We start from the raw sequence: 22,568 nt of genomic DNA, 5'->3' as shown, positions 1-22,568 counted from the left end.
GGGCCGCATTTAACGACATTGGGAACCAAATCAAACGATTTGGCGGCCCATCTTAAATGACGTGGGGGGCCACATTAATCAACGTGGGGGCCCACTTTAAACGTTGTGAGGGCCCACCTTAAACGACGTGGGGGGCCACATTAAACGACGTGGGGGGCCGCATTTAACGACATTGGGAACCAAATTAAACGACTTTGCGGCCCATCTTAAATGACGTGGGGGGCCAACTTAAACGACGTGGCAGGTCAACTTAATCGACGTGGCGGGCCACATTTAATGACGTGGGTGGCCAAATTAAACGACGTCGGGGGCCAAATTAAACGACTTGGCGGGCCAACTTAAACGGCGTGGGAGGCCATCGTTAAACAACGTTGGGGGGCCTCGTTAAAAGACGTGGGGGGCCACGTTAATCAACGTGGGGGACCACGTTAATCAACGTGGGGGACCACGTTAATCAACGTGGGGCCCACTTTAAACGTTGTGAGGGCCCACCTTAAACGACGTGGGGGGCCACTTTAATCAACGTGGGGGGCCGTTTTTAACGACGTTGGGGACCAAATCAAACGACTTTGCGGCCCATATTAAATGACAGGGGGGCCAACTTAAACGATGTGGCAGGTCAACTTAATCGACGTGACGGGCCACATTTAATGATGTGGGTGGCCAAATTAAACGACGTCGGGGGCCAAATTAAACGACTTGGCGGGCCAACTTAAACGGCGTGGGAGGCCATCGTTAAACAACGTGGGGGGGCCACGTTAAAAGACGTGGGGGCCCACGTTAATCAACGTGGGGGTCCACTTTAAACGTTGTGAGGGCCCACCTTAAACGACGTGGGGGGCCCACCTTAAACGACGTGGGGGGCCAACTTAAACGACGTGGGGGGCCACCTTAAACGATGTGCAGAGTCACCTTAAACGACGTGGGGGGCCGCCTTTAACGACATTGGGGACCAAATCAAACGATTTGGCGGGCCAAATTAAACGACTTTGCGGCCCATCTTAAATGACGTGGGGGGCCAACTTAAACGACGTGGCAGGTCAACTTAATCGACGTGGCGGGCCACATTAAACGACGTCGGGGGCCAACTTAAACGACGTCGGGGGCCAACTTAAACAACGTCGGGGGACAACTTAAACGACGTCGGGGGACAAATAAAACGACTTGGCGGGCCAACTTAAATGGTGTGGGAGGCCATCGTTAAACAACGTGGGGGGGGGGGCACATTGAAAGACATGGGGGGCCACTTTAATCAACGTGGGGGCCCACTTTAAACGTTGTGAGGGCCCACCTTAAACGACGTGTGGAGCCACCTTAAACGACGCGCGGAGCCACTTTAAACGACGTGCGGGCCACATTAAATGACGTGCGGGCCCACCTTAAACGACGTGGGGGCCCACTTTAAACGTTGTGAGGGCCCACCTTAAACGATGTGCGGAGTCACCTTAAACGACGTGGGGGGCCGCCTTTAACGACATTGGGGACCAAATCAAACGATTTGGCGGGCCAAATTAAACGACTTTGCGGCCCATCTTAAATGACGTGGGGGGCCAACTTAAACGATGTGGCAGGTCAACTTAATCGACGTGGCGGGCCACATTAAACGACGTCGGGGGCCAACTTAAACGACGTCGGGGGCCAACTTAAACAACGTCGGGGGACAACTTAAACGACGTCGGGGGACAAATAAAACGACTTGGCGGGCCAACTTAAATGGTGTGGGAGGCCATCGTTAAACAACGTGGGGGGGGGGGCACATTGAAAGACATGGGGGGCCACTTTAATCAACGTGGGGGCCCACTTTAAACGTTGTGAGGGCCCACCTTAAACGACGTGTGGAGCCACCTTAAACGACGCGCGGAGCCACCTTAAACGACGTGCGGGCCACATTAAATGACGTGCGGGCCCACCTTAAACGACGTGGGGGCCCACTTTAAACGTTGTGAGGGCCCACCTTAAACGATGTGCGGAGTCACCTTAAACGACGTGGGGGGCCGCATTTAACGACATTGGGGACCAAATCAAACGATTTGGCGGGCCAAATTAAACGACTTTGCGGCCCATCTTAAATGACGTGGGGGGCCAACTTAAACGATGTGGCGGGTCAACTTAATCGACGTGGCGGCCACATTTAACGACGTCGGGGGCCAACTTAAACGACGTCGGGGACCAAATAAAACAACTTGGCGGGCCAACTTAAACGGCGTGGGAGGCCATCGTTAAAAGACGTGGGGGGGGCCACATTAAAAGACATGGGGGGGCCACTTTAATCAACGTGGGGTCCCACTTTAAACGTTGTGAGGGCTCACCTTAAACGATGTGCGGAGCCACCTTAAACGACGTGCGGGGCCACATTAAATGACGTGCGGGCCCACCTTAAACGACGTGGGGGCCCACTTTAAACGTTGTGAGGGCCCACCTTAAACGATGTGCGGAGTCACCTTAAAGACGTGGGGGGCCGCATTTAACGACATTGGGGACCAAATCAAACGATTTGGCGGGCCAAATTAAACGACTTTGCGGCCCATCTTAAATGATGTGGGGGGCCAACTTAAACGATGTGGCAGGTCAACTTAATCGACGTGGCGGGCCACATTTAACGACGTCGGGGGCCACATTTAACGACGTCGGGGGCCAACTTAAACGACGTCGGGGGCCAACTTAAACGACGTCGGGGACCAAATAAAACGACTTGGCGGGCCAACTTAAACGGCGTGGGAGGCCATCGTTAAAAGATGTGGGGGGGCCACGTTAAAAGACATGGGGGGGCCACTTTAATCAACGTGGGGTCCCACTTTAAACGTCGTGAGGGCCCACCTTAAACGATGTGCGGAGTCACCTTAAACGACGTGGGGGGCCGCGTTTAACGACATTGGGGACCAAATCAAACGATTTGGCGGGCCAAATTAAACGACTTTGCGGCCCATCTTAAATGACGTGGGGGGCCAACTTAAACGATGTGGCAGGTCAACTTAATCGACGTGGCGGGCCACATTTAACGACGTCGGGGGCCAACTTAAGCGATGTGGCAGGTCAACTTAATCGACGTGGCGGGCCAACTTAAACGATGTCGGGGGCCCACCTTAAACGACGTCGGGGACCAAATAAAACGACTTTTCGGCCCATCTTAAATGACGTGGGGGGCCAACTTAAACGATGTGGCAGGTCAACTTAATCGACGAGGCGGGCCACATTTAACGACGTCGGGGGCCAACTCAAACGACGTCGGGGGCCAAATAAAACGACTTGGCGGGCCAATTTAAACGGTGTGGGAGGCCATCGTTAAACAATGTGGGAAGGGGCCCACATTAAAAGACATGGGGGGCCAGTTTAATCAACGTGGGGGCCCACTTTAAACGTTGTGAGGGCCCACCTTAAACGATGTGCGGAGCCACCTTAAACGACGTGCGGGCCCACATTAAACGACGTGCGGGCCCACCTTAAACGACGTGGGGGCCCACCTTAAACGACGTGCGGAGCCACATTAAACGACGTGCGGGCCCACTTTAAACGACGTGCGGGCCCACATTAAACGACGTGCGGGCCCACATTAAACGACGTGCGGGCCCACATTAAACGACGTGCGGGCCCACATTAACTGACGTGCGGGCCCACCTTAAACGACGTGTGGAGCCACATTAAACGATGTGCGGAGTCACATTAAACGACGTGCGGGGCCACATTAAACGACGTGCGGGCCCACATTAAACGACGTGCGGGCCCACCTTAAACGACGGGCGGAGCCACCTTAAACGACGTGCGGGCCCACATTAAACGACGTGCGGGCCCACCTTAAACGACGTGCGGAGCCACCTTAAACGACGTGCGGAGCCACCTTAAACGACGTGCGGAGCCACCTTAAACGACGTGCGGAGCCACATTAAACGACGTGCGGAGCCGCCTTAAACGACGTGGGGGGCCGCGTTTAACGACATCGGGGACCAAATCAAACGATTTGGCGGGCCAAATTAAACGACTTTGCGGCCCATCTTAAATGACGTGGGGGGCCGCATTAAACGATGTGGCAGGTCAACTTAATCGACGTGGCGGGCCACGTTAAACGACGTCGGGGGCCAACTTAAACGACGTCGGGGGACAAATAAAACGACTTGGCGGGCCAACTTAAATCGGCGTGGCGGGCCACATTAAACGACTTGGGCCACATTAAACAAAGTGGGGGGGGCCCCATCCTTAAACGACGTGTCGGGCCACTTTAAATGATGTTGGGGCTACTTTAAATGATGTGGCGGGTCATATTAAACGACCTGACGGGCCAACTTAAATGTTGGTAACTGATTGAGGGATAGTTTGCAGTGCTTCATTTTAAGATGTGTAGCGAAGCCTTTTTTTTTTTTTTTTTTTTTGTGGTTTGTACGCTGGAGTGTTTGAGTGCCTCTTTTCTCCAAAGTAGAACAAAGAAGTGATGGAGATGATATATCATGTAATAGTAATATCACATGATATCAATATATCTCCAAAGTAAACATGATGAATAGTCACCACTTTTTATCCATGATCCATTTTTGTGGAAGCAAGCAACTACTTAAAGAATCTTCTTTGTGACTAGAAGCAGCTGGAAGGTGAAGACTGGAAGAACACTGCCACTCAGTGGTGGATCATCTCTGCCTCCTTTTGCTCCACACATCCTCGGAGTGTTCACGCTGCCAGGGCCAAACAAGGTCACATGTTCCTGTGTGTGTGTGTGTGTGTGTGTGTGTGTGTGTGTGTGTGTGTGTGTGTGTGTGTGTGTGTGTGTGTGTGTGTGTGTGTGTGTGTGTGTGTGTGTGTGTGTGTGTGTGTGTGTGTGTGTTCTTGTATTTCTAGCCTTCTTGAGACATGAAGAAGGAAAAGTATCTTCCATATGAGGAGGTGTGAACAAGTGATGACATAAATCAATAACATTGCATCTAATAGACAATGTCTCATTTGTGGTGACATCTATCAAAATGAGGGTGCTCCCAAAAAGGAGGGATTTTTATCATTGACTGTGTGTCGCTTTTAAAAGTGCTCCCCCTCTGGCCAACATATGAAATAACAAGTGTGTGTAAGAAATTGAAATGCACCCTCATTGGCCTAAATTAATTAAACAAATATGTATTTGGAGACATAATGTAAAAACTTGAAGTAAATAATGAAGATTAAAAACCAATTATGAACAAAAAATAAATAAAACAAACTAAAACCAATCTTTTTCTCACAATGTGTCGACTTTTTTCTTATAAAATTGGGAACAATTTCTCTAATTCTTTCTGTGTCTGTAATATCGCAATATTTTCTCGTAAAATTATTACTTTTTTAATGTAAAATTATTACTTTTTTAATGTAAAATTATTACTTTTTAATGCAAAATGGTGACATTTGTCATATACAATTCTGACTTTTATCACAATATTGCCAACGTTTTTGTTCTTGTACAATAGTGACATTTTTTTGAGTAAAATGATGACTTTTGTCATAATTTTGCCAAGTAAAATTCCAATTGTTATTATTATAATATTGCCAAATGTTAAAGTTTTCTTATAAAATTGTGACTTTTGTAGAGTAAAATGACGACTCTTTTCATAAAATCGCCAAAATTTTAAGCTTTTCTTGTAAAATTGCGACTGTTATTGAGTAAAATCCAAACTTTTATCATAATATTGCGCAGATGTTCCGTTTTTCTTGTAAAATTTTGACTTGCGTTGAGTAAAATGACGACTTTTATAATAATACTGCCAAAATTCTACGTTTTTCTTGTGAAATTGTGACTTTTTTCCTGTGAACTTCCAACTCATTTTTCACAACAAGCTTTTTTATATGTGCATAGTATGTATATATTATTAATGTTGTCAATACACTTCTTTATATATCTAGAAAGGCTGGTCCTAAAGAGGGAGGTATTTTTTCGGGGGTCTCAAGAAGGTAACGAATACAAGAATGTGTGTGTGTGTGTGTGTGTGTGTGTGTGTGTGTGTGTGTGTGTGTGTGTGTGTGTGTGTGTGTGTGTGTGTGTCGGGGGCAAAGGCTGGTCTGAAGTGCAAGTTACAAACGTGCCCCCGATGCTGCATAACCTAATGTATTATTTCTCCAGATAAAGTCTTTGACTTTTTAAAGGCAGCCATCTTAAGCTGCTTGCTGGCGTGCGCCTGCGGGGCCGTCATCAACATTTAAAAAGCGCTCTGTTTTGATTTCTTTATCGTCTGTGATGTGACGAGCTCTTCTCAACGTGCCGGCTGAAGGCACCTCGCTTTTTGTGGGCCAAACTACCGGATTTGCTAACTTGAGTCATGTGACCTCTCTGATTGTTGTTAAAGTACCTCCTTTTATTTTTTTTGTGAGATTCATTTTTTTTGTCAAAGGTGCACCAAAAAATATCGTATGGTGAAATATAACAGATACAATATTTAATGTTAACGTGTATTATTTGTTCGGACTGTTGTTGAGTCAGTCTCTGTACTTTTATTTTTATTGAGGACCCCTAAAATAATCCATAAGAGTTTCATTTGTGTTTTTATTCCGCTGACTTTATGTAACTGAATTGTTTGCGTTTACATCAAATGATGCTGTCAATTTCATTCAAAAGAAATTGTGAGCAAAATGCATGTTTCAAAATTCAGTGTTTGAAAATGTCTGTATAAAAATAGTGTTATAAAAAGTCAGTGTAAAAAAAATCAAGTGCTGAAAAATGTGCAAAAGACCCTTTTATGAGGAGTTAAGACTTCAGACTTGAAACCTCATTGGCTGGTTCTGAGACAGGATTGTTTTTTTACATTTATTTGTTGGATTTTTTTTTTACATATACAGTCCAGAGCAGGGGTCATCAACCTTTTTGGAACCAAGAGCTACTTCCTGGGTACTGATTAATGCAAAGGGCTACCAGTTTGATACACACTTAAATAAATTGCCAGAAATAGCCGATTTGCTCAATTTTCCTTTAACTCTATGTTATTATTAATAATTAATGATATTTACACTTAATTGAACGGTTTAAAAGAGGAGAAAACACACAAAAAAATGACAATAAAATTTTGAAACATAGTTTATCTTCAATTTCGACTCTTTAAAATTCAAAATTCAACCGAAAAAAAGAAGAGAAAAACTAGTTAATTCGAATCTTTTTGGAAAAAATTAAAAAAAATGATTTATGGAACATCATTAGTCATTTTTCCTGATTAAGATTAATTTTAGAATTTTGATGACATGTTTTAAATAGGTTAAAATCCAATCTACACTTTGTTAGAATATATAACAAATTGGAAGAAGCTATATTTCTAACAAAGACAAATCATTATTTCTTCTAGATTTTCCAGAACAAAAATTTTAAAAGAAATTCAAAAAACTTTGAAATAAGATTTAAATTTGATTCTACAGATTTTCTAGATTTGCCGGAATATTTTTTTTGAATTTTAATCATAATAAGTTTGAAGAAATATTTCACAAATATTCTTCGTCGAAAAAACAGAAGCTAAAATGAAGAATTAAATTAAAATGTATTATTCTTTACAATAAAAAAATAAATAAAATTACTTGAACATTGATTTAAATTGTCAGGAAAGAAGAGGAAGGAATTTAAAAGGTAAAAAGTTATATGTGTTTAAAAATCCTAAAATCATTTTTAAGGTTGTATTTTTTTATTGTCTTTCTGAAAGTTATAAGAAGCAAAGTAAAAAAAATCATGAATTTATTTAAACAAGTGAAGACCAAGTCTTTCAATATTTTCTTGGATTTTCAAATTCTATTTGAGTTTTGTCTCTCTTAGAATTAAAAATATCGAGCAAAGTGAGACCAGCTTGCTAGTAAATAAATACAATTTAAAAAAATAGAGGCAGCTCACTGGTAAGTGCTGCTATTTGAGCTATTTTTAGAACAGGCCAGCGGGCTACTCATCTGGTCCTTACGGGCTACCTGGTGCCCGCGGGCACCGCGTTGGTGACCCCTGGTCCAGAGATACAATGCCAAATGTTCTTTTTGCTCCCCTAAACAAATAATCCACAAAATGTATATATAAAATAGAACAAAAAAGAATAAACTAGAAAAAAAAAGCATGCATCTGTCAAATAAGGCAAATATTGACATGAAGGCCCAAGACAACTGCACTCCTGAATGTCCCCAACACGGTGCAGCAGTGGCCTAGTGGTTAAAGTGTCCGCCCTGAGATAGGTAGGTTGGGAGTCCAAACCCCGGCCGAGTCATACCAAAGACTATAAAAATGGGAGCCATTACCTCCCTGCTTGGCACTCAGCATCAAGGGCTGGAATTGGGGGTTAAGTCACCAAAAAAAGGATTCCCAGGCGCGGCCACCGCTGCTGCTCACTGCTCCCCTCACCTCCCAGGGGGTGATCAAGGGTGATGGGTCAAATGCAGAGAATAATTGTGCCACACCTCGTGTGTGTGTGTGACAATCATTGGTACTTTTACTTTATCTTAACAATACACAAAAGCAGACAAAAGGCTAATCAATTATCTACCTTTCAATTACTTTTCAATCGGGGTTAAATTTGAGATCTGTCTTTTACATATTTTAAGAAACCACCCCATACTTCCTGTTACTTCACAGAACAGCTGTCAATGTCGGCCTAATTTTCTACAGTTTGAGAAAATACAGAACATCTTTAATCAATTATATATATATATATATATATATATATATATATATATATATATATATATATATATATATATATATATATATATATATATATATATATACACATTCATGTGCGTGTGTATATATATGTGTGTATGTATATATATATATATGTGTGTGTGTGTGTGTGTGTGTATATATATATATATATATATATATATATATATATATATATATATATATGACATAAACACCCTGGGATGGCTTGCTTTCCAGCAATATATCTTTGGGACTTTCCAGTCCGGCGTGTCTCTGTTTTCCCTCTTTCGGTCTCTGTGCGTGTCTCTCTCTCTGGCTCCAACTCCAACAAGGTGTCTCGGCCCGGCTGCTGCTAATAAAGGCGACAGGTGATTAGATAACCAGCCGCAGCTGGGCAATCTACTCACCTGCCGCTGGCTTCGAGGCCGGTCCTTACACACCCCGTTCCGCGGCAGGCCTGCAGACCACACCCCCCCCCCACAGTGACCAAATCTGCTGGTTCAAAAGTATACATACAGCAATGTTAATATTTGCTTACATGTCCCTTGGCAAGTTTACCTGCAATAAGGCGCTTTTGGTAGCCATCCACAAGCTTCTGCTTGAATTTTTGACCACAAAATTGGTGCAGTTTAGCTAAATGTGTTGCTTTTCTGACATGGACTTGTTTCTTCAGCATTGTCCACACGTTTAAGTCAGGACTTTGGGAAGAAAACCTTAATTCTAGCCTGATTTAGCCATTCCTTTACCACTTTTGAGGTGTGTTTGGGGTCATTGTCCTGTTGGAACACTTAACTGTGCCCAAGACCCGATCTCCGGGCTGATGATTTTAGCTTGTCCTGAAGAATTTGGAGGTAATCCTCCAAATTAGTACCGCAATACTATACTAGTACCGGTATACCGTACAACCTTACAAGACAGTGGTTGGTCCTGGTTGCCCATTCTTCTTAGATATCCGGACAAAGTCAGTAATTCTACATTCTATTTTGTTTTTATTTGATTTAGTTGTGTTTGTGTGAGTCGTGTCAACAACCGCTTATATCGACAGTCCAGGGGGCGTCGACATAAGCGAGTCGAAGCTCCATGAAGCTTTTTGTTGGGCTAAAACATTTGTGTTTTTTCCGGCTCAGCAGTCCAGTGCTGAGTTTTGTGGTGGCGGCAGGAGGAGTGTGTGTGTGTGTGGGGGGGGGGGGGGCTTAGGAGCTGCCATGTTTGTCTCCGTCTGAGCGAGCGGCTGCACGCACACAACAGATCATGGCCGTGGAAACGATCGGGGTCAAAAAGGGTCGGCGTAACATCTGCCACATCCAGTGCCACGATGTCGCTGGTGCGTTCACGTTGATGCGATTGGAGTAAACCAACATGGCGACATGATCGAATCACTTCCATCCGGCCTCGAAGAGTCCGCAGATGTCACGGACGACTTGTTGCCGCGCAGTCGCCAAATGATGCTGGCTGAGAAACCCGCAAAGGTCCTATCCCAAAATAAGTAATACAAACTTCTTAACTTTACACTTTTAATCCGGTGAAAAATGTGTGTCGTTTATGACTGGGACAGATTATTTCCGCATGCGGTGTTTGCTAACGATACAGAAATAGATTTTTTTAGGCTTACACAGTAAATTGAGACTGTTAAATCGAATAAAATCAAGCTTTGTTTATAAAGCGCTTTTCATACATAACAGAAATGCAACGCAAAGTGCTTTACAAAGTTAAAAACAATACCCCGGTGACCCATATCCCCCGTTATCACATACGTACGCACGCACACACATAACAAACACAAACACACACACTTAATGCAACTATACGGACCAATGATTGCAAGGCTGAGTACAGAGGAGACATGTGAGTAAACACTATCACATCTGCACCAGGAGGTCATCAGACCATGGCCACCAGGACGCTGACACAAAGGCGCCCCTACAAGCACGGCCGATAACCCCTGAGGCAGATGGCTCCTCTGAGGAACGTTGGAAAATAAAAATAATAACACTTGTAAAATAGCAAGAACCGTGTGTAGAGATAAAGAATAACATACAAGTAAGACACATGAAGATTAATAGAAAAAAAATAAAAAATATATTATATTTATTTATACAGTAAATAAATATAACTAAATACAATCTTGCATAACTAACAGGATAAAAAGTAAAATACCAATGACTTCAATAAAATAATTAATATCAGGTAAAAGCCAAATCAAAAAGGTGGGTCTTAAGCCTGCTCTTAAAAACATGAACGTTCTCCACAACCTGATGTTCCATAGACTGGGGCTATAATGGTGGAAAGATGTTTGGCCCCCATCTATGGAACATCTTTTCACCATTATGGCCCCCATCTATGAAACATCTTTCCACCATTATGGCCCCCATCTATGAAACATCTTTCCACCAATATGGCCCCCATCTATGGAACATCTTACCACCATCATGGCCCCCATCTATGGAACATCTTTCCACCATCATGGCCCCCATCTATGGAACATCTTTCCACCATCATGGCCCCCATCTATGGAACATCTTACCACCATCATGGCCCCCATCTATGAAACATCTTTCCACCATTATGGCCCCCATCTATGGAACATCTTTCCACCATTATGGCCCCCATCTATGGAACATCTTTCCACCATCATGGCCCCCATCTATGGAACATCTTACCACCATCATGGCCCCCATCTATGGAACATCTTTCCACCATCATGGCCCCCATCTATGGAACATTTTTCCACCATTATGGACCCCATCTATGGAACATCTTTCCACCATTACGGCCCCCATCTATGGAACATCATTCCACCATCATGGCCCCCATCTATGGAACATCTTTCCACCATCATGGCCCCCATCTATGGAACATCATTCCAACCTTAATGGTCCCCATCTATGGAACATCTTTCCACCATCATGGCCCCCATCTATGGAACATCATTCCAACCTTAATGGTCCCCATCTATGGAACATCTTTCCACCATCATGGCCCCCATCTATGGAACATCTTTCCACCAATATGGCCCCCATCTATGGAACATCTTTCCACCATTATGGCCCCCATCTACGGAACATCTTACCACCATTATGGCCCCCATCTATGGAACATCTTTTCACCATCATGGTCCCCATCTATGGAACATCTTTTCACCATCATGGCCCCCATCTATGGAACATCTTTCCACCAATATGGCCCCCATCTATGAAACATCTTTCCACCATTATGGCCCCCATCTATGGAACATCTTTCCACCATTATGGTCCCCATCTATGGAACATCTTTCCACCATTATGGTCCCCATCTATGGAACATCTTTCCACCATCATGGCCTCCATCTATGAAACATCTTTCCACCGTTATGGCCCCCATCTATGGAACATCTTTCCACCATTATGGCCCCCATCTATGGAACATATTTCCACCATTATGGCCCCCATCTATGGAACATCTTTCCACCATTATGGCCCCCATATATGGAACATCTTTTCACCATTACGGCCCCCATCTATGGAACATATTTCCACCATTATGGCCCCCATCTATGGAACATCTTTCCACCATCATGGCCCCCATCTATGGAACATCTTTCCACCATCATGGCCCCCATCTATGAAACATATTTTCACCATTATGGCCCCCATCTATGGAACATCTTTCCGCCAATATGGGCCCCATCTATGAAACATCTTTCCACCATTATGGCCCCCATCTATGGAACATCTTTCCACCATCATGGCCCCCATCTATGGAACATCTTTCCACCATTACGGCCCCCATCTATGGAACATCTTTCCACCATCATGGCCCCCATCTATGGAACATCTTTCCACCAATATGGGCCCCATCTATGGAACATCTTTCCACCAATATGGCCCCCATCTGTGGAACATCTTTCCACCATTACGGCCCCCATCTATGGAAAATCTTTCCACCATTATGGCCCCCATTGGTCTATCTACCACCACTACTGTTTTCTGTTTATTTGTTACTGGCTGTGGCAGGACACCTCTGCCTCTGTTTCACTTTATGTTGCTGGTAAATAATATGGTTGTAGTAGTAGGCTAAAGTTAAATTATTTAGTATGCACTAATTAAAGGGGCAGAGCTTTATGAGACATTTTAGCTTTTATATTTTATAAGATATAATTTTTGTAAGAACCACAATTAATAAATATATTTCAGTGAATAACTTATTGTTCAAATCTGTATATAAATATGTACATAAAGTGTTGTAATTATATTGTAAAATGGATGGATGGATGGATGTCCGTTTAAAACAAAACTGTTATTATTAATTAGTAAGTATACATTTTTTGAGCCTTTTTAGAGAAAATCATATCATTGTAGTAAATTATGCAAATTGCTCGATGATGTCATGGTGACCACGCCCATAGCCACGCCCATAACTACGCCCCCACCGCCACAGGTATCTTGGCAGTTTATGGGAAACACTGTACGGGGAGCCAATGCAGAGATTTTAAAACTGGTGTAATGTGAGCCCGCCTTCTGGTCTTCGTCAGGACATGTGCTGCTGAATGTTGGAGTAATTGTCAAGGTGCAATCACCTTTTTAGGAAGAGCAGAAAGCCGGACATTACAATAATCTATACCACTTGTAATAAAAGCATGCATTAGCGTCTCCGTGTTGCCCTGAGAGAGAATTGGGCGAACTCTGGCTATATTCTTAAGATGATAAAAACCTATTTTTGTTATATTTTTTACACTAATGGCCCCTGGACAAATTTTTTTAGCCAAATGCGACACCCGGTCAAAAATTTTGGACGCCCCTGCTGTAAAAACAATGAACATAGATTTTACGATTAAAAAAAAAAAAAGGAAAAAGGCAGCTCAGTCGCCATAATGTGCCTTAATCAAATAACAGTAATAACTTTATTTGTATTTACAGTAATTCACTATGAAAACATTTTTAACCATAAAATTGTGGCGACTGAGCTGCCGTTTCTTTTTTTTTTTCTTTATTTGTCTGCAAAAAGCAATGATTGTTTTGACAGTTACCCAACTTTTAGCCTCACAGGCAGGCCTGGCCCTAACCAATCTGGCGCCTTAGGCAAGATTTTAGGCACCCCCCCCCCCCCCCCCCCACATCGGCAGTGAAGTGTATATACTCACAAGAAACCGAATAGCTTTATCTTTGACCTATTTTTTTTACTTAAAGAAAGCAAATTAACATATTATATGAGAATGTTATGTTATGATTATCTTTAACCAAATCACAGCAGTGCTCAAATTAAAAAAAACAGCATTCCCTCTCATGTGATATTGCTTAATTAACATTAATAATGTGCACTTTAAAAATTAGCTTACAACTATACCTAATATATAAAGGGGTGGAAAAGTGACTATTACCTGCAGGGCAAACATTAGCTAACCAGAAGGCAATAACAATGTAAACAAAAAACACCTGCTTAAAAGATCTAATACAAATGTGTCTGAGGAATGTAAGGTGGGAGTACTGTAATTACCTAAAGTTACATTATTATTTTCCATAACAATTTAGCCCCCTCCACAATATTAACCCGACGTTAAAACAGAACTAGCTATTTATTGATTAGCAATTGCCGAATCATGTAACATTAGCTTAATGCGAAAAAAGCCAGGTTACTATCACATTCTGTAACAGACAAATAATTTCATGTAGGCTAACGTTACCTACCTGCTACCTCTGTCTTTTTCTCGTTTCTCCTCCTCTTCTTTTCTCTTTTTTCTTCCCTGGGCACCTGACACTTTTGGCCATTTTGACATCTTGTGTTGATTTTTTGATGTGGTAAGAGTCATGATACGGGAAGGGAGGGGCGCACCGTGCGGGGGGATGGGGCGTAATGTTGTAACAAATAATATTTCTATTAAATAGGCTTTACTTTGCATTTTAATTAACGTGGGATTATTTTTTGTATTTAGAAATAATAGTACCAACTTTTTTTTTTTTTTTTTCTCTCCAACATTTGTGGCACTGGCGTGGCGCCCCCTGATGGACGGCGCCCTTAGCATTTGCCTATACGGCCTATGCCACGGGCCGGCCCTGCTCACAGGGTTCAAATGTTAGTGACCCTGGAACAGATGATTTCCACTTCCTGTCAAACGCTGCTTGACTGCAACAGCAGAGCGACTTAAAATGTTCGGCATATTTGTCAAAACATGTTTTCTGGGGGCTTGAACTTGTAAAAGATCACAGCGGGAGACGGAACTCTGGATCGTTCTGGAATGACAAAGCCGTGACGCGGCGTTAATAAATGGGTGTGCAACAATGGCAAACATATGTTTGGCCATTAAAAGGCTGGCATGCACGATTTCATCTGTTATTCATTCCGCGTCCGTCCAGAAAGTACTCGCCCATGTGCTAAAAAGCAACATCTCCATGTTGATGGGCCGGCCCAGATACAACATGATGGATTATTCTCATCCTCGCCTCTCAGTCTCCAGCCCCGCATCATCACGGGTCCTGAGTTCTCTGGCTTACGTCAAGAACTGCACCATCCACGCCGAGGCCTTCAAAGGCCGTCACGGCCGTGATCCGGTTTGGACTCTTTTGTCCGAGTCGTCATGGCGACTGTCAAAAAATGAAGAACTCTGCGAGAAGCAGAGTTGAGCATTAAAACCCTCCAAACGAGCAGGAAATGATCAGCTCCGGGGTCAAACTGTCACCATCTCGACACATTCGATAAAACGCTCAATCATTTTTTTTCTCTTTCGTCGGAAAAAAGCGGAAGTATGGAAGCAAGGTTGATTGCTTTGCATTCTGGTAACCGGGCAACGCAGGAAGTGATCAGTGGGAGTGACATGCTAACAGCCAATCAGGTGACAGTGTCAACTATCAAGTTTGCTTGTCTGGCGCTTGATTATATTGGCGCCGATAATCGGTCAATCCGTACCGCTAATACCACACCACCTTAGCCGCTCACCCTTTAGAGCACAGCTAGCACTAAACCTGCAGAAAATAGTTCTTCTCAGGTTTCTTTATGTTTACATTTTCACACTTTGCACTATTTTATTACACTTTATTAAGCATTTATGACACATTCCCTATTTTTGCAGAATTAAATTAGTAAAGTGAATTATATTTATATAGCGCTTTTCTCTAGTGACTCAAAGCGCTTTTACATAGTGAAAGCCAATATCTAAGTTACATTTAAAGCAGTGTGGGCGGCACTGGGAGCAGGCGGGTAAAGCGTCTTGCCCAAGGACACAACGGCAGTGACTAGGATGGCGGAAGCGGGGATCGAACCTGGAACCCTCAAGTTGCTGGCACGGCCACTCTACCAACCGAGCTATACCGCCCCTTTTAGATTAAACTAAATCAAATAAAAATAAATACAAATAAATCAAATCCAAAGCAAATCACAATAACTCTAAAAAAATCCAAATTAAATCCAAATAATATAAAGTTAAATCAATGAAATAAAATACAATTAAAATAAATTCTAAATATATAAAATGAAATTAAAGTAGATTAAACTAAGTCAAATCAAAATAAATACAAATACATCAAATCTAAAGCAAATCACAATAATTCTAAATGAATCAAAAGCCAATCCAAATAATATAAAATTAAAATCAATGAAATTCAATTCAATTCAATTCAATTCAAATTTAATTTAATTGAATTCTAATTATATTAAATCAAATTAAAATAAATACAATTTAAATATTATTAAATCAAATTAATGTAAACTAAATTAATCAAATTAAATTCATACAATTAAATTAAATCAAATTCAAATTCAATTTAAATAAATGTAATTCTAATTATATCAAATCAAATTAAATTAAACAAAATTATATCAAATTCAAATAAATTAAATTCAAATGAGTTCAAATTATATTAAATTAAAGTAAACTAAATTAAAGTAAATCAAATTAAATAAATTGAATTAAATTGAATTCAAATTAAATCAAATCAAGGTATTCACGCTGCAGATGTTACCTGATTTTTCCCACATTTTACCAGCCGTACCAGTGGCGCCCCTGCAGGCTATTAAGCACCATTGCACATAAAAACAGTTTGATATTGAACTTAATTTCATGGGGAACAACCTGCAGCCATCGGGTGATTCACTCCGCCATTGCTGACTTTTTAAAATTTAAAGTGCCATACAAGCGTAAAAAGAAGTGCAACACTGTTACATGTAAAAACACTTTCTCATTTCAGGTAATTGCAGACATCAGACCTTGAAACGGATTACGAACGCCAACCGATTTATTAGTGATAGAAGAGTAAATAAGATGTGTTACAGCAGGACTATTTGTGGAGATGAAGAGCACAGACCGTATTAGAAGTGGTGAAGGAGAAGAACATGGCAGCTGGAGGCTGTGTGTAATTCCTAAATAAACCCAAACAATGGCTGCTTTCTTTCCACTTGTTGACAAAGACAAGTTTGCGGCGTCAGCTCGCGCGCTTTCAAGTCTTCCCGGCGACAAAAGCGTGGAAGAAAGGCTGCTGCCAGTCTGTGGGAGTCGCTGAGCCGCGCAAAACCCGTCTTTGACGCGGCGCATCGCGGCCCCGTTGGCTCGCCGTGGCAGCGCTCTCTGCCAGCGTGAGGAACGCCGGCCTCGCCGCGCGCGCCCTGTCACAAAGCGTGAGCCGAGCCGCTGATTGATGCCTCAATGGCGCTGCCGTGTCTCCAGGATTTGTGGGAGGAAAAGATCTGATTTGCTTGCATTGTCCGCTAACGTCTTACCGTAAACGCCATTGAGGGATATTTTAAGAGCATGTCAACATGAGCGGCGTTCCCAATCCTTCATGTCCACATTGTGTCGCGTCTGAAAGCTTCCTCTGCGTTTACCAGAAATCATTCCTGTCCACGTCCTCAAACTGTCATTAGGAAAAGGCAACACCCTTTTTTTTTTAGATAAGCCCTCTCTTGTTTGGAGACGACTATCTTTGCGCGGAAAACACGTTGAGGCGGTCAGAACGTGCCGCTCGCGCTACATCAGTGCTCTTCAACTGGCGGCCCGCGGGCCAAATGTGGCCCGTCAATGACATCGCTTCAAGTAGGACCTTGATTACATACCTTAAAGGCCTACTGAAAGCCACTACTAGCGACCACGCAGTCTGATAGTTTATATATCAATGATGAAATCTTAACATTATAACACATGCCAATACGGCCGGGTTAACTTATAAAGTGACATTTTAAATTTGCCGCTAAACTTCCGGTTCGAAACGCCTCTGAGGATGACGTATGCGCGTGACGTAGACCGGGGAACACGGGTATGCCTTCCACATTGAAGCCAATACGAAAAAGCTCTGTTTTCATTTCATAATTCCACAGTATTCTGGACATCTGTGTTCGTGAATCTGTTTCAGTCATGTTCATTGCATTATGGAGAAGGAAGCCGAGCAAGCAAAGAAGAAAGTTGTCGGTGCGAAATGGACGTATTTTTCGAACGTAGTCAGCCACAACAGTACACAGCCGGCGCTTCTTTGTTTACATTCCCGAAAGATGCAGTCAAGATGGAAGAACTCGGATAACAGAGACTCTAACCAGGAGGACTTTTGACTTGGATACACAGACGCCTGTAGAGAACTGGGACAACACAGACTCTTACCAGGTTTACTTTGATTTGGATGACAAAGACGCAGACGTGCTACTGTGAGTATGCAGCTTTGGCTTTTTTTTGCGTATGTACGTAACTTTTTTTAAATATATAAGCTTTATGAACCTTGGGTTAGGTGAACGGTCTTTTGGGCTGAGTGATTGTGTGTGTTGATCAGGTGTTTGAATTGTATTGGCGTGTTCTATGGAGCTAGGAGCTAGCATAGGAGCTAGGAGCTAGCATAACACGTACCGTACCGTATGTGCGCGTCACGTACGTAACTTTTTAAAAATATATAAGCTTTATGAACCTTGGGTTAGGTGAACGGTCTTTTGGGCTGAGTGATTGTGTGTGTTGATCAGGTGTTTGAATTGTATTGGCGTGTTCTATGGAGCTAGGAGCTAGCAGAGGAGCTAGGAGCTAGCATAACAAACACGCAGGTGTTTTTATGCAGGATTAATTTGTGGCATATTAAATATAAGCCTGGTTGTGTTGTGGCTAATAGAGTATATATATGTCTTGTGTTTATTTACTGTTGTAGTCATTCCCAGCTGAATATCAGGTCACCCCCGGCTCTCACAGCATCTTCCCTATCTGAATAGCTTCAACTCCCCACTAGTCCTTCACTTGCACTTTACTCATCCACAAATCTTTCATCCTCGCTCAAATTAATGGGGAAATTGTCGCTTTCTCGGTCCGAATCTCTCTCACTTCATGCGGCCATCATTGTAAACAATAGGGAACTTTGCGTATATGTTCAACTGACTACGTCACGCTACTTCCGGTAGGTGCAAGACTTTTTTTTATCAGATACCAAAAGTTGCAATCTTTATCGTCGTTGTTCTATACTAAATCCTTTCAGCAAAAATATGGCAATATCGCGAAATGATCAAGTATGACACATAGAATAGATCTGCTATCCCCGTTTAAATAAAAAAAATTCATTTCAGTAGGCCTTTAAAGCAGTGTTTTTCAACCTTTTGTGAGCCAAGGCACATTTTTTGCGTTGAAAAAATGCGCAGGCACACGACCAGCAGAAATCATTAAAAAACTTTAAACTCAATTGACAGTAAAAAGTTGTTGTCGCAATTGTTGGGACTTTAAAGCATAACCAAGCATGCATCAATATAGCTCTTGTCTCAAAGTAGGTGTACTACCTGTCACATCACACCCTGACTTATTTGGACTTTTTTGCCGTTTTCCTGTGTGTAGTGTTTTAGTTCTTGTCTTATGCTCCTATTTTGGTGGCTTTTTGTCTTTTTTTTGGTATTTTCTGTAGCAGTTTCATGTCTTCCTTTGAGCGATATTTCCCGCATCTACTTTGTTTTAGCAGTCAAGACTATTTCCGTTGTATTTATCCTTCTTTGTGGGGACATTGTTGATTGTCATGTCATGTTTGGATGGACTTTGTGGACGCCGTCTGCTCCACACACAGTAAGTCTTTGCTGTCATCCAGCGTTCTGTTTTTGTTGACTTTGTAGCCAGTTCAGTTTTAGTTTTGTTCTGCGTAGCCTTCCCTAAGCTTCAATGCCTTTTCTTGGGGGCACTCACCTTTTTTAAATTTTTGCTTAAAGCATTAGATACCTTTTTACATGCACACTACCTCCCGCTGTTTCTGACATCTACAAAGCAATTAGTTACCGGCTGCCACCTACTGATATGGAAGAGTATTACACGGTTACTCTGCCGAGCTCTAGACAGCACCGACACTCAACAACAACATATACCAGGGGTGGGCAATTAAATTTCACCGGGGGCCGCATAAGCAACCCGGGCACTGCTGGAGGGCCACACGACAATATTTCAATTAAATTTTGCTCAATATTATTTTTGATATACCGTAAGATAAATAATAATGATGATAATAATAATAATAATCAAGAATAATAATAATAATTTAATTTAACCTAACTTAACTTTATACAAAAGCAGATTGCTTTTGATGGTCACTTTATCCTGCATTATCCAACATTTTTCCCCATCAGATTTGGACAACCATCTGTTGTTAAAAATAGTTTTTAATCATATTTATTTTATATAGTTTTTTTATATTGGTTTTATATGTAATTGTTTTTTCTTTTTATTCAGTCGTTGGTGGAGCTAAGGATAATATTTGAATATTGTTTTTAATAGTGCTGTGCAGCACTTTGGAAACATTTTGTTGTTTAAATGTGCTATATAAATAAAGTGGATTGGATTGTCACACCTGCCAGCTTGTCCCAACACGCATTTACCTATGTGAACAAGTCATTACCTGTGGTTGTCTCTTTAATTGACTGCATCCGAGCTCTCATCCAAAGTTAGCGAAAAACATTCCATGTCTCCGGGCATTATCAGCGCAACAAAGTCCAATAAGCACTCCTTAATAAACTCTCCGTCAGAAAACGCCTTACTTTTTCTGGCGCTTTTGTGAGAAATGACGAAACTTGTCCTGACGGCTGCATCTCTGGGGGTGTGAAATATGGCACAAAGTCCTTGTTGGGTTTGCAGTTTTACCATCAACGCATCAGCCTCCCTTGCGCGCGCTTCATCAGACACATTCCGGTATTTTCCCTCGTGTTTCTTCGTGTAGTGGCGATTAAAATTATATTTAAACACAGCAAGCTGTGTACCACACATTAAGCACACGGCTTTATCATTAATTTATGTAAAGAAATACTTGTTGGAAACACGCCATTCCTCATCAACTTTTCATTTTTTAGCGTCTCATCACTTGTCTCTATGCACCTTCCCTCACAGGTTCCCCCCGGACATACGGCATAAATAACACATTTCAAAATAAAAGCAGCACAGTTGTATTGCGCGCACGACATAGATGTTTTTTAAACTTTATTTTGTAATTTGTAATTGCGCCGTTCAATTCACTCACAATCGCACACGCGCATACGTCCACACGGAAGTAATACAAATAACGCTTTTCAAAACAAAAGCAGCACCGTTGTATTGCACACTCGACATAGATACTTTTTGAAATGTATTTTGTAATTTATGATTGGCCTCACGCGGGCCGGACAGGGATGCGCAAAGGGCCGGATGCGGCCCGCGGGCCGTACAATGCCCAGGTCTGACATATACCGTAATTTCCGGACTATAAGCCGCTACTTTTTCCCCTCGTTCTGGTCCCTGCGGCTTATACAAGGGTGCGGCTTATTTACGGCCTGTTCTTCTCCGACACCGACAAAGAGGATTTCGGTGGTTTTAGTACGCAGGAGGAAGACGATGACACAATGATTAAAGACTGACTTTTCATATACCGGTAGGCTGGTTATTTTGATAACGTACAGGCGAGCACTTTGTATTACTTTGCAACGTTGTATTATTTGTACTCTGCACGAATGCTGTTCGCCATGTCAAAGATGTGAAAGTTTGATTGAGTGATTGAAAGATTTATTGTTAATAAATGGGACGCTTTGCGTTCCCAAACAGTCATCTCTGTCCCGACAATCCCCTCCGTGGTAGCAGGAACCCCTATATACTACGCTAATTACACATCAAAACCCTGCGGCTTATAGTCGGGTGCGGCTTATGTATGGAGCAATCTGTATTTTCCCCTAAATTTAGCTGGTGCGGCTTATAGTCTGGAAATTACGGTAATTTGCCGACTATAATTACTGGTTGGCAAAAAATATTTTTAACCCAAATAGGTGAAATTAAATCATCTCCCACGGCACACCAGACTGTATCTTACGGCACACTAGTGTGCCGCAGCACAGTGGTTGAAAAACACTGCCTTAAAGGCCTACTGAAAGCCACTACTAGCGACCACGCAGTCTGATAGTTTATATATCAATGATGAAATGTTAACATTGCAACACATGCCAATACGGCCGGGTTAACTTATAAAGGGACATTTTAAATTTCCTGCTAAACTTCCGGTTGAAAACGTCTATGTATGATGACGTATGTGCGTGACATCAATCGTTGAAACGGAAGTATGCGGACCCCAATGAATCCAATACAAAAAGCTCTGTTTTCATCTCAAAATTCCACAGTATTCTGGACATCAGTGTTGGGGAATCTTTTGCATTTTGTTTAATGAACAATGAAGACTGCAAAGAAGAAAGTTGTAGGTGGGATCGGTGTATTAGCGGCTGGCTGCAGCAACACAACCAGGAGGACTTTGAGATGGATAGCAGACGCGCTAGCCGCCGACCTCACCTTGACTTCCTCCGTCTCCGGGCCGCCGAACGCATCTATGATCGGGTGAAGTCCTTCGTCGCTCCGTCGATCGCTGGAACGCAGGTGAGCACGGGTGTTGATGAGCAGATGAGGACTGGATGGCGTAGGTGGATAGCTAATGTTTTTAGCATAGCTCTGTGAGGTCCGGTTGCTAAGTTAGCTTCAATGGCGTCGTTAGCAACAGCATTTTTAAGCTTCGCCAGGCTGGAAAGCATTAACCGTGTATTTACATGTCCATGG

The 22,568-nt window shown here is 42.5% G+C and overlaps 1 protein-coding gene across 3 annotated transcripts in view; it reads left to right on the top strand.

The window, feature by feature from the left end:
* Positions 1-22,568, top strand: part of LOC133644424 (tumor protein p63-regulated gene 1-like protein) — a 118,225-nt gene that overhangs the window by 21,487 nt on the left and 74,170 nt on the right. Inside the window, exon 2 of one of the 3 annotated variants that reach the window (XM_062038886.1) lies at positions 4,568-4,679. The exons of 1 other annotated variant lie outside the window; for it this stretch is intronic. The gene's annotated coding sequence lies outside the window, so the exon portion shown is untranslated. The remainder of the gene's footprint in view (positions 1-4,567; positions 4,680-22,568) is intronic. One more of the 3 variants, XM_062038887.1, reaches the window with a different exon arrangement.

The sequence above is a fragment of the Entelurus aequoreus genome, linkage group LG27 (genome assembly GCF_033978785.1).
Source record: "Entelurus aequoreus isolate RoL-2023_Sb linkage group LG27, RoL_Eaeq_v1.1, whole genome shotgun sequence".
NCBI classification, from domain to species: Eukaryota; Metazoa; Chordata; class Actinopteri; order Syngnathiformes; family Syngnathidae; genus Entelurus; species Entelurus aequoreus.
This window is presented reverse-complemented; position numbering and strand designations above follow the sequence as displayed.